At 48.7% G+C, this 12988-nt stretch overlaps 3 non-coding genes across 3 annotated transcripts; 2 read left to right on the forward strand and 1 right to left on the reverse strand.

The window, feature by feature from the left end:
• Positions 1–3078: 3078 nt before the first annotated feature.
• TRNAM-CAU lies at positions 3079–3151 on the reverse strand. The gene has a single exon. It is a non-coding gene; the product is annotated as a tRNA-Met (tRNA).
• Positions 3152–4389: 1238 nt separating this feature from the next.
• Positions 4390–4471, forward strand: TRNAL-AAG. The gene has a single exon. It is a non-coding gene; the product is annotated as a tRNA-Leu (tRNA).
• Positions 4472–7101: 2630 nt separating this feature from the next.
• TRNAM-CAU lies at positions 7102–7174 on the forward strand. The gene has a single exon. It is a non-coding gene; the product is annotated as a tRNA-Met (tRNA).
• Positions 7175–12988: the final 5814 nt, after the last annotated feature.

Raw genomic sequence — 12988 nt, forward strand, 5'->3', positions numbered from 1 at the left:
AGCCATTCCGCGGACACCCACAGGCGGTTCCGTGCAGACACAGTGACTCTGAACGAACCGCACGAAACTGAGAAACAAAGTTGGAGGACGTCCCTACTCGACCGCAGATTTACCATAAAGCGCAGTAATAAAGGCAGTGAGGTGGTGGTTTAAAACAAACAAACAAACAAACAAACAAACAAACACCGCTCCGTGGAGCAGAATAGAGCGCCCAGAGAGAGACCAGCACAGTGAACTGGCCGCTGAGCAAAGGCGGGGCACCGAGCCGACTCTCGGACGCCCCGCGCCCAACCACTGGGTGTGCGCACGCGGAAACCAAAGCGCAAAGAACCTAGACACAGACCTGATACCGCTGCCTTAAAAAAAAAAAAAAAAAAAAGATTTTATTTCTCTGACAAAAAGAGAGAGAGAGAAAGCACAAGCACACCGAGTGGGAGAGAGAGAAGCAGACTCCCAGATGAGCAGGAAGCCTGCGGGGCTCGATCCGGCGACCCCAGGTTCATGACCTGAGTGAAGGAAGACACTTAACAACTGAGCCACCCACGCGCGCCTACTCCTGCCTATTTAAAAAAAGATTTTGCTTTATTTGACCGAGAGAGAGCGCGTTCCATTGCCAAGAATGCACAGCAGGGGGAGTAGCAGAGGCAGAAGCAGACTCCAGGCTGAGCTGAGAGCCCCAGGTGGGACTGAATCCCAGGGCCCTGGGATCATGACCTGAGCTGAAGGAAGATGCTTAACTGGCTGAACCACTCCGGCACCCTAGATCATACATACACCCTGTACAAAATTACACTCAAAATGGATCCTAGATCTATATTAAAATGTAAAACCATAAAATCCCAGAAAGTAACGCAGAGGAAAACATAGGTGACTTTGGGTTTAGTGGTAACTTCTTAAACACAACACCAAAAACACGATTCAAGGCAGGAAAACCTGATAAGCTAGAGTTCAGGAGAATTTAGAATTTCTGTTCTGCAAGACACGTCTAAGAAAATGAGAAGACACACCACAGACTGGGAGAACATATTTGCAAAAGACATATCTGAGAAAGGACTGCTACCAAACATATGCAAAGAACTCTTAAAACTCAACAATGAGAAAGGAAACAGCTCAATTTATGTGGATTTTTTCCCATCATGAGAACTGTACTCTTTAATCCCTACCACCGCTTTACCCCACCCTCCTACCGCCCCTCTGGTAACCATCAGTTTGTTCCCTAAAGTTAATAGTTTCTGGGTTTCTCTGTCTCTCCGTTTTCTCTGTTTCCCCCCGCTCTACTCATTTGTTTTGTTTCCTAAATTCCACATATGAGGAATGTCTTACGGTACTCGCCGGTCTGTGGCAGGCTGACTGCTGTCGCTTGGCCTGGTGCCCTCTAGCTGCACCCCTGCTGCAGGCGGCAGTTCCTCCTCCTCACCACTGGCTCACAGCCCCACTGTAGGCAGAGACCACACCTTCCTGCTCGCCTCATGGGTCAGTGCACACTGGGCTGCTCCCATGATTTGGCTCTGGTTGGTAATGCTGCAAGTGTTTTTGTATTTCTTAGGTAAATACCCAGTAGTGTGATTCCTGGATCATAGGATAGTTTTATTTTTAGATTTCTGAGGACCCTCCGCAGTGTTCCACAATGACCGCACCAATCTGCGTCCCCACCAGCAGTGCACGAGGGGTCCCCTTTCTGCACATCCTCGCCAGCACTTGTTCTTTCTCGAGCTGTTGACGTTATCCGTACTGATGGGGCTCGGTGACCTCTCATGGTAGTTTTGACTTACATTTCCCCGATGACAAGTGATGTTGCGCATCTTGTCATGTGTCTGTTGGCCACGTGTCTGTCACCTTCGGAGCAATGTCTGTTCGTGTCTTCTGCCCGTTTTTGACCTGGGTTGTCTGTCTCTGGAGTTCTGTTGTATCTTGGACACTAACCCTTTATCAGATGTGTCATTTACAAATATCTTCTCCCATTCAGTTGGTTGACTCTAGCCTGAGGGGACGATTCCCAGGCCTTGAAATTCGGCTAAAATGTTGCTGGCCTGCCTGAACTGTGAACATCCAAAGGGGATTCGGAAAGTCCATTCTGCAATGACTTAGGACGGTGACTCCTTCTCCCCCTTCAAGTGCATCCCTCTGAAGGGGGAAAGTCTACAATGGTTATCCTGGACCTGCCCCGCCTTGCGACTTTCACAGATCTCTAAGTGGACAGGAATTGTGCCCAGAATAGCTTCTACACAGAGCCTAACTCATGCCTGCTTGAGGGATGTAGAAGCAGAGTTGGGGCTGAACAGAGCTGAGATGTGGGGGGATTGGGGTGGCGTGAGCCTTGTTTCAGGTGGGGGAGGCGTAGGTCTTTGGGAAGCAGGGGCAGATGACCTTGGCGGTGATAGAGTCTCCCACCCTTTCACCCCTCCCTGAGAGCTCCATTTCCGAGTCACCACAGCCTGGGAGTAGCTGTCTGGCACGGCAAAGGGGAGCTTGAGGATGTGGCTGAGGCAAGGCCCTGGAGACGGGAAGAGTGTCCCGGCTTCCCCAGGTGGGCTCAGAGTAATCACAGGGTCCCTGGAAGAAGGTGGGAGGAGGGTCCCAGTCAGAGAAGATGTGACTACAGGAGCAGAGGTGAGAGCGGCAGGGTCCTGTCAGGAGCCAAGGACCATGGGCAGCCTCTAGAAGGCCCTGGAAAAGGCAAGAAGGAAGCCTCCCCGGGGGCCTTTGGAAGGCAAGCAGCTCTGTCACCTCTCGGTTTGAGTCCCAGAGGGCCCATGCCCGCCTTCTGACCTCCGGGTCTGTAAGGTCATACACTGATGCTCTTTTAAGGGAGGAAGGCTCTGGTGGGTTTGTAGGGCAGCGGAGAGGCAGTCAGTCCAGACTTCGATGCCAGTGTGCACGGAGACCTCAGCACTGAAAACTCCTGTGGCTCGCTGCTCCCCCAGGAAACCCTTGAACGCTCGGGGAGGACCCTGGGAGCTGGCCCTGGGGCTGCGCAGCTGTCCCTTTGGGGAACTAGATCCGCGCGGGCCATCGTCCCCTCGGACCCACCGACACATTCTGCCCCAGACCAGGTGTGCCTCCGCGACAAAAGTCTCGTGCCTTCTCTGAGGCTCGAACTCAGGACCTTCAGATTATGAGACTGACGCGCTGCCTACTGCGCTAAGAAGGCACTGGCTCCCGCGGCCCCCAGCAGAACCCTTCCCGCCAGCCCGCTCCCGCTGACGCGCCACCTCTGCAAGGTCCCGCTTTTGTCCCAAGCCGCGCCCCCGAAGGAAGCGTGGGTGCCGGGACCCCTGGGTGTCTGCTACCCGAGCCCCGACCCCTGATGGGATCCGGAGCTCATCCTCCATGACACCAGCAGGGGAGGGGGCCGTCCCACGTCGCCGGCCACCCCGCTCGCCGCCGGCAGACCCCGCGCTCGGCTCGGGCGCCTTGCGCACCGCTCAGCGTCACACGCGCGCGGGGTCCCGGGCCTGAGCCGCCTGCGCGCCGACCTCCAGGCCGCGACGAGGACCGGCGCCGCCCGCACTGCCCCCGACCAGCCGCGTCCCCGGCCGCAGCACCCCGACTCCCGCAGCGCGCGCCACGGCGGGAACAGGGGGCCGGGGACCGTGCGACCCCCGAGGAGCGGGAAGAACACACCCAGGCCGAGGGCACGCCGCCCGGTAAGGCGGACGACGTCGTCACCTCCAGGATCGCAGTGCGAATCTCCCACGGGCCGTTCATTACTCCGGGGAGGACGGCGGCTCCGGGCTCTCGCCAAGAGACCGTGCGTCCTTTGACGAGCTCCGTCCTCTGTAAAATGGGTTAGCAGCTCGGCCCGGCACTTCAGAGCCTGAGCACTTGACACGAACGGATCCACGAATTCTCCCATACGAACATTGATAAAAAGCTTTACTGGGAAATGCTCTAAACCCCTTACAGGAACGGACGAAATCAATCTGCCACTTTTCTTCAGGGAAGTTTTTTTCACATGTCACTTTGTAGATGGGGAAAGCGAGAGCCAGCCAGTCTCAGTGACTGGCCTAGGTCCGAACGGTCGGGGGGACGGCTGGGACGCGATGGGTGGGGCTGGGGACACTCCCCGGGGGCCTGTCCTGCGTCCGGCGGCACCGCACGGCCCACCCGGAAAGTACACGTCTGCAGGTTGCTTCCCCCGCGACTTCGCCGGGTGCGAGCGCAGGGACGCCCTCCAGGGCTGGACACGCCCTCGGTTTTGTACCCGCGGGCCTGGAGCCCCGATTCGGGGCTTTGCGGGCCCCCCGGGGCGAAAGCCCCACCCGTGCCGTTTGCGGGGGTCTCACCGCAGTGAATCCAGAGAAACCCTGGAGAGAAAGAACTGGGGAGTCAGGGTAGCTCTCCTGTAGACTTAAAGTATCCAGAAGAACGCTTCAAGGGCAAGTGTGTGGTAGCGTGGCCGAGCGGTCTAAGGCGCTGGATTAAGGCTCCAGTCTCTTCGGGGGCGTGGGTTCGAATCCCACCGCTGCCAACCTTTATGTTGCGAGTTAGACCTAAAGTCAAAAGGTTCTACAGAAATGAGTAAAGCCTTCATAAAGTTCGCAATTAACCAAAACGTGACAGCACATACACCTATAAATGTAACTAATTCCACTTTGTTCCACACCAACACCCCATTTTGGCTTCACCAGCCACATTTAACTATATAAATGGTGTTGCAATAAGTTATATCAGCATTTTAGGAAGGCGCAATATTAGAGAACTTTCTAAAAGCACAGTTGCTCAGTCAAATCATATTTGTGATGGTAATTTTGGTGAGTCTTGGCTTAGTCTTCCCTAAATATTACTAATTTATCTTCCTGCAGCTCCTGGGAAGCAACTGTTTCCTTGACACCCTGACCAACATTGTACTAATGACAATTAATTGCCATTTATCTCCAACTAAGCTCCAGATAGTGCCATAAGTTCCTTACATGTATTAAGTCATAGAATATTCTCAATATTACATAAGGAAGTTTATATTATTATTCCTGTTTCACAGAGAAGGAAACTAAGGTTAGGACCAAGTAATCCATTGCCTGTAGGTGTAGGAATCAGGTTGTTGATACCTGCCATAGACTGAAAAAAGCTCCCCCCCACCCCATACTCTGTTCTAATTCCGGAAATCTGTAACTATTACCTTATATGGCCAAATACTGGAGGAGTCTTGGCAGAAGAGATTCAGTTAAGGATCTTGAGATGGGGAATTTATCCTGTATGATTCAGGCGGACCTGAAATGTCATCACAAGTGTCCTTGTGCCCTTTGTCCAAGAGAGAAGGGGAAAGGTATGTTGATACAGATGCAGAGACAAGCCAGGGACACTGGCAGCCACTAGAATCTGGAAAAAGCAAGGATACATTCTCCCCCACAGGCTCAATAGCCAATATGACCTTGTCATCACCTTGATTTCTCCCCAGTAATACTGACTTTTGGACTTCTGGCCTCTCAAACTATGAGGGAGGAAATACGGATTCTGCCACTTTGAGCCACAGGGCTTGTGGTAATTTGCTACAGGAGCCATAGGAAAGAACTCAACCTTGTTTGCTAATATGAAACATTCCTGCAAACAGTGGTTTTTGTTTGTTTTTTGGCCAGTCTGATAGAAAAAAGGCAGGATCCTACTGTAATTGCACTTCTGAATTTTTCTTGAGAGTAAAGTTAATGATCTTTTCACACTTTATAGTACTCTCATAAATATTCCTCTTTCTTCTTTACAACACGGGGCTTGAACTCAGAGCGCTGAGATCAATACCTGGGCTAAGGCCAAGAGCTAAGAACTTAACCAACTGAGTCAGGCAGAAGCCCCTGGTTCTCCCTCCTCATGAACTCCGTATTTATATCTTTAAGTTTTTCCCGCAAGTTGGAATTTTTCTTGCTGAGGTTTCTTTACTTATACTAAGAAAATTAACTCTTCATAACACAACTTACACATTTCCCCCATTTTTTCATTTGACTTTTTCACCTTGCTTATGTATTTTTCTAGAGGATGAGGGTATATTTAAGCAGAATATTGTCTAAATATAATGGGTTATGTCACTTTAATTGTCTCTGAATTTTTTCAAAAATTAGTTTTATACACCAAAGTTATAAAAATATCTGTCTCAGGAATGTTAGTAATTTGTGGTTTTATCCCTTCTTTTAAAATTTGTATCTATTTCAGTATATGTGCTGCCGAAGCGTGCACAAATTTGTATCTATTTCAAATGTATTTTATTGTTGCAGGTGATACGCAGGGCGTGGTTTTCCTAGACAGCTACTCAGCACCATATTCTGAACACCCCATCTACATTTGTCTACTTCAGAGACGGCCTTTCTCTTGGATATATTTATCATATCATATTCTCATGGATATATTTATCCCCCCCACAGACTTGGACTTGCTTTTCTCTATCTGTTACTATTATTGTTCCATCAATCCGGAGAATTCGAGGAACCGTTCGTGTCAAGTGCTCAGGCTCTGAAGTGCCGGGCCGAGCTGCTAACCCATTTTACAGAGGACGGAGCTCGTCAAAGGACGCACGGTCTCTTGGCGAGAGCCCGGAGCCGCCGTCCTCCCCGGAGTAATGAACGGCCCGTGGGAGATTCGCACTGCGATCCTGGAGGTGACGACGTCGTCCGCCTTACCGGGCGGCGTGCCCTCGGCCTGGGTGTGTTCTTCCCGCTCCTCGGGGGTCGCACGGTCCCCGGCCCCCTGTTCCCGCCGTGGCGCGCGCTGCGGGAGTCGGGGTGCTGCGGCCGGGGACGCGGCTGGTCGGGGGCAGTGCGGGCGGCGCCGGTCCTTGTCGCGGCCTGGAGGTCGGCGCGCAGGCGGCTCAGGCCCGGGACCCCGCGCGCGTGTGACGCTGAGCGGTGCGCAAGGCGCCCGAGCCGAGCGCGGGGTCTGCCGGCGGCGAGCGGGGTGGCCGGCGACGTGGGACGGCCCCCTCCCCTGCTGGTGTCATGGAGGATGAGCTCCGGATCCCATCAGGGGTCGGGGCTCGGGTAGCAGACACCCAGGGGTCCCGGCACCCACGCTTCCTTCGGGGGCGCGGCTTGGGACAAAAGCGGGACCTTGCAGAGGTGGCGCGTCAGCGGGAGCGGGCTGGCGGGAAGGGTTCTGCTGGGGGCCGCGGGAGCCAGTGCCTTCTTAGCGCAGTAGGCAGCGCGTCAGTCTCATAATCTGAAGGTCCTGAGTTCGAGCCTCAGAGAAGGCACGAGACTTTTGTCGCGGAGGCACACCTGGTCTGGGGCAGAATGTGTCGGTGGGTCCGAGGGGACGATGGCCCGCGCGGATCTAGTTCCCCAAAGGGACAGCTGCGCAGCCCCAGGGCCAGCTCCCAGGGTCCTCCCCGAGCGTTCAAGGGTTTCCTGGGGGAGCAGCGAGCCACAGGAGTTTTCAGTGCTGAGGTCTCCGTGCACACTGGCATCGAAGTCTGGACTGACTGCCTCTCCGCTGCCCTACAAACCCACCAGAGCCTTCCTCCCTTAAAAGAGCATCAGTGTATGACCTTACAGACCCGGAGGTCAGAAGGCGGGCATGGGCCCTCTGGGACTCAAACCGAGAGGTGACAGAGCTGCTTGCCTTCCAAAGGCCCCCGGGGAGGCTTCCTTCTTGCCTTTTCCAGGGCCTTCTAGAGGCTGCCCATGGTCCTTGGCTCCTGACAGGACCCTGCCGCTCTCACCTCTGCTCCTGTAGTCACATCTTCTCTGACTGGGACCCTCCTCCCACCTTCTTCCAGGGACCCTGTGATTACTCTGAGCCCACCTGGGGAAGCCGGGACACTCTTCCTGTCTCCGGGGCCTTGCCTCAGCCACATCCTCAAGCTCCCCTTTGCCGTGCCAGACAGCTACTCCCAGGCTGTGGTGACTCGGAAATGGAGCTCTCAGGGAGGGGTGAAAGGGTGGGAGACTCTATCACCGCCAAGGTCATCTGCCCCTGCTTCCCAAAGACCTACGCCTCCCCCACCTGAAACAAGGCTCACGCCACCCCAATCCCCCCACATCTCAGCTCTGTTCAGCCCCAACTCTGCTTCTACATCCCTCAAGCAGGCATGAGTTAGGCTCTGTGTAGAAGCTATTCTGGGCACAATTCCTGTCCACTTAGAGATCTGTGAAAGTCGCAAGGTCTCTGCTCCCCAGAATGCGACGGGGGGCCAGGTCCAGGATAACCACTGTAGACTTTCCCCCTTCAGAGGGATGCACTTGAAGGGGGAGAAGGAGTCACCTTCATTGTCATTGCAGAATGAACTTTCCGAATCCCCTTTGGATGTTCACAGTTCAGGCAGGCCAGCAACATTTTAGCCGAATTTCAAGGCCTGGGAATCGTCCCCTCAGGCTAGAGTCAACCAACTGAATGGGAGAAGATATTTGCAAATGACACATCTGATAAAGGGTTAGTGTCCAAGATACAACAGAACTCCAGAGACAGACAACCCAGGTCAAAAACGGGCAGAAGACACGAACAGACATTGCTCCGAAGGTGACAGACACGTGGCCAACAGACACATGACAAGATGCGCAACATCACTCGTCATCGGGGAAATGTAAGTCAAAACTACCATGAGAGGTCACCGAGCCCCATCAGTACGGATAACGTCAACAGCTCGAGAAAGAACAAGTGCTGGCGAGGATGTGCAGAAAGGGGACCCCTCGTGCACTGCTGGTGGGGACGCAGATTGGTGCGGTCATTGTGGAACACTGCGGAGGGTCCTCAGAAATCTAAAAATAAAACTATCCTATGATCCAGGAATCACACTACTGGGTATTTACCTAAGAAATACAAAAACACTTGCAGCATTACCAACCAGAGCCAAATCATGGGAGCAGCCCAGTGTGCACTGACCCATGAGGCGAGCAGGAAGGTGTGGTCTCTGCCTACAGTGGGGCTGTGAGCCAGTGGTGAGGAGGAGGAACTGCCGCCTGCAGCAGGGGTGCAGCTAGAGGGCACCAGGCCAAGCGACAGCAGTCAGCCTGCCACAGACCGGCGAGTACCGTAAGACATTCCTCATATGTGGAATTTAGGAAACAAAACAAATGAGTAGAGCGGGGGGAAACAGAGAAAACGGAGAGACAGAGAAACCCAGAAACTATTAACTTTAGGGAACAAACTGATGGTTACCAGAGGGGCGGTAGGAGGGTGGGGTAAAGCGGTGGTAGGGATTAAAGAGTACAGTTCTCATGATGGGAAAAAATCCACATAAATTGAGCTGTTTCCTTTCTCATTGTTGAGTTTTAAGAGTTCTTTGCATATGTTTGGTATCAGTCCTTTCACAGATATGTCTTTTGCAAATATGTTCTCCCAGTCTGTGGCGTGTCTTCTCATTTTCTTAGTCGTGTCTTGCAGGACAGAAATTCTAAATTCTCCTGAACTCTAGCTTATCAGATTTTCCTGCCATGAATCGTGTTTTTGGTGTTGTGTTTAAGAAGTTACCACTAAACCCAGAGTCACCTATGTTTTCCTCTGTGTTACTTTCCGGAATGTCATGGTTTTATATTTTAATATAGGTCTAGGATCCATTTTGAGTGTAGTTTTATACAGGGCTAAGATCTGTGTCTAGATTCTTTGCCTGTCTGTTTTTTCTTTTGCACGTGGACATCCATTGATTCCAGGAACACTTGTTGAAGGACTGTGCCTGCTTCATGACCTGCCTTTGCTCAACAATCTGTTGAATGTGTGGGTCTCTCTCTGGGCTTTCTTCTGCTCCATTGATCTGTTTATGTATCTTTCTTTTTTTTAAACCAACACCACACTGTCTTTATTATTGTCACTTTACGGTAAATCTGTGCTCAGATAGTGACAGTCCTCTGACTTTGTTCTTCAGTTTTGTGCTATTTATTCTGAGTCTTTTGTGTCTACATATAAGCTTTAGAATCATTTTGTGAATATTTGTGAAACAACTTTCTGTAATTCTGATTGGGTTGCACTGAATCTATAGATCAAGCTGGGAGGAACTAACATCTTGATAATATTGAGGCATTTTATCCATTTATATGAAATATCTATTTATTTAGATCTTTTTTCTTACATCAGAGTTTCATAATTTACCTCATCTATCCCGTACATATTTTGTTGGGTTTATACATAATATTTCTCTCTTTTTTTCACTGGTGATATAAATGATATTGTGTTTTTAACTTCAAATTCCACTTGTTCATTGCTATTTATTTAGATCTTTTTTCTTACATCAGAGTTTCATAATTTACCTCATCTATCCCGTACATATTTTGTTGGGTTTATACATAATATTTCTCTCTTTTTTTCACTGGTGATATAAATGATATTGTGGTTTTAACTTCAAATTCCACTTGTTCATTGCTGGTATATAAGACACAATTGACTTTTGTATATTAACTTTGTATCCTTTATCCTTTCCATAGTTTGATTATTAGTTTCATGAGTTTTTCTTTTTGGCACTTTGGGATTTCTATGTAGATAATCATATCAGGTATGAACAAAGACAATTTTATTTCTTTGTATACCTTTTATTTCCTTTACTATCTTACGGCAGTAGCTAGGATTTCCAGGATGATGTTGAATAAGAGCAGTGAGAGTTGGCATCCTTGCCTTGTTCCTGATATGAGCAGGAAAGCATCTTAGATCTTAGTTCCTCGTCAATAATGTTAGTAGTAGGTTTCTTGTAGATGCTCTTTATTAAGTTGAGGAATTCCCCTCTATTCCTAGTTTGCTAAGAACTTTTTTTTTTATGCTAAGAACTTTTTATTATGAATGGGTATTGGGTTTTGTCAAACGCTTTCTCTGCATCTATTAAGATGATCATGTGATTCTTGTCTTTAACCTGTTGGTCTGATGGATTGCCTTAATTGATTTTTCAAAATTGAACCAGCCTTGCACACCAGGAATAAATCCCAATTGGTTAGGTGTATAATTCTTTTTACACATTGCTAGATTCAATTGGCTAATATCTTGTTGAGGATTTTTACATACATATTCATGAAAGATATTGTGTTTTTAAATTTTTTACTGGCTACAAATGACCTCAAAAGAAATTTTTTTTTTGAGGAAGACCTTATTGCACCTTAACTTTTGAAGGATAACTTCACTGGGCACATAATTAGGGTAGTTCTTTTTTTTTTTTTTTTTAGGGTAGTTCTTTTCTATTAACACTTTAAATATTTCGCTCCACTCATGCTGGGTGTTCTCTGAGCTTCCTGAAAATGTGCTTTGCTTCTATCATTAGTTTGGGAAATTCTCAATAACTATTGCTTCAAATAGTTCCTCAGTTCCCTTTTCTCTTTCATCTCCTTATTTCCCATTAAGCATATGTTATACCCTTTGTGATTTCCCCATATTTCTTGGGTATTCTGTTCTTTTTCATTCTTTTTTTTTCCTCTTTGAATTTCAGTTTTGGAAGCTTCTATTAATATTTTCTCAAGATTGTTGATTCCTTTCTCATTTGTAAACAGAATTATAATGATGCAACAATAAAGGTAAGTCAGCCACCAATTTTCTTAATACTCTTCCTGTTCTATGCCAAAACCTTGGCTTTTCAAAAGGTCTCATTATCAGGATCTGGTACACAATGTGAATGCCCTCCTCAGATCTAAAGCTTTGGGGTTGAATTTTTCCATAGGACAACTTTGTTCAGTTGATCAAATATGAAGGATTAGTAAAAAAAAAAAAAAAAAAGTTCCAGAGCAAGTTTCTTAGGTCCTTATATCATACTCTCAGACAGAGCTACAGGAGTATGTAACTTATGGGGGGAGTGATCCTCAGAAGGCGGGACAGGAAACAGCAAAACAAAGATGTAGCCTTGGATAAAGTCTGCCTTAGCCTGACCCTTGGAAAAGGGGGGTCTTGAGTATACATAACAAGCAGAGTGGTCACTGAGTTAAGGGGTTTGGAGTTTTCTGCCTGTCCCTCCCATTCCTTAGCTATTGGTGTAGCTGATAATGGAGTGCTCATCTATTCTATGAGATGTCTCTAAATAGTCAAGATCAAGTCAATGGAAAAGGTCACATGGATAAACCATTGGGAGGATGAGTGTGGAGTCCTGAAAAAAAACAAAACCCAGAAAGAGGGAAGAAACTGTATTACTGTAAAACAACTAGGTAAGTGGAAGATACTCTGAAAATTTAAAGTGAAGTGTGAATGTCCCATGGATTATCTATTAATTTAGGAGACATTATAGATTTTATTTCTTTGCTAGTATAAACCATTCATTTTGTTTCAATGCTTTGTATCAGTTTCCTAGAGCTGTCATAACAAATTAGTACAAACTGGGTGACGTAAAATAACAGAAAATTATTCTCTCATCGTTCTGGAGGTCAGAGTTTAAAATCACGCTGTGGGCAGGGCCATGCTTGCTCTTAAGGTTCTAGGGAAAAACACTTCTGTGCCTCTTCCAGCCGCTGAGGGTTCTGACAATCCTTGGTGCTCCTTTGTGGTCAAATAACAGACAACTCTGCCTCTGTCTTCACACGGCCTTCTTCCCGGTGTGTCTGAGTCACTGAGTCCAAAACTCCTTTTCTGTCCTCTTCCAAAGACACCAGTCCCTGGATTATGGCCCACCCTAATCTGTTGTGACCTCATCATGACTTGATTACATCTGCAAAAGCCTTATCTCCAAATAAGGTCACATTCACAGGTACTAGGGGTTAGGACTTCAACCTATATTTTGGGGAACACAATTCAACCCACAACGTGCTTGGAACCTTGGTCTATAAATTTAGGACAATACCTCAGAGGGCTATGGCAGTGGTTGAACACCTGACACCCAGCCAATTAACAACAACAACAGCAGTAATAATAATAGGCAGCATGAGAGTAGACCTTACTGATTGCTCATTTATGTGCCAGACACCCTTGTAAAATATGTTGTGCGCCCCTGTAAACTATCAGGCACACCTGTTGCAATTTCTGTCTCTCGTTTGACGACAGTGATGCCCATTGAGCTGAAGCAATTTGCCAGAAGTCCCCTGGCTGTCCGGTGGAGCTGCTGAGATTGAACACAGACCGTGTGACCCAGGTCAATGACGTCCTAATCAAAACGAACAGAGGTGAGGTCCGG

The sequence above is a fragment of the Mustela erminea genome, chromosome 4, assembly GCF_009829155.1.
Source record: "Mustela erminea isolate mMusErm1 chromosome 4, mMusErm1.Pri, whole genome shotgun sequence".
NCBI lineage: Eukaryota > Metazoa > Chordata > Mammalia > Carnivora > Mustelidae > Mustela > Mustela erminea.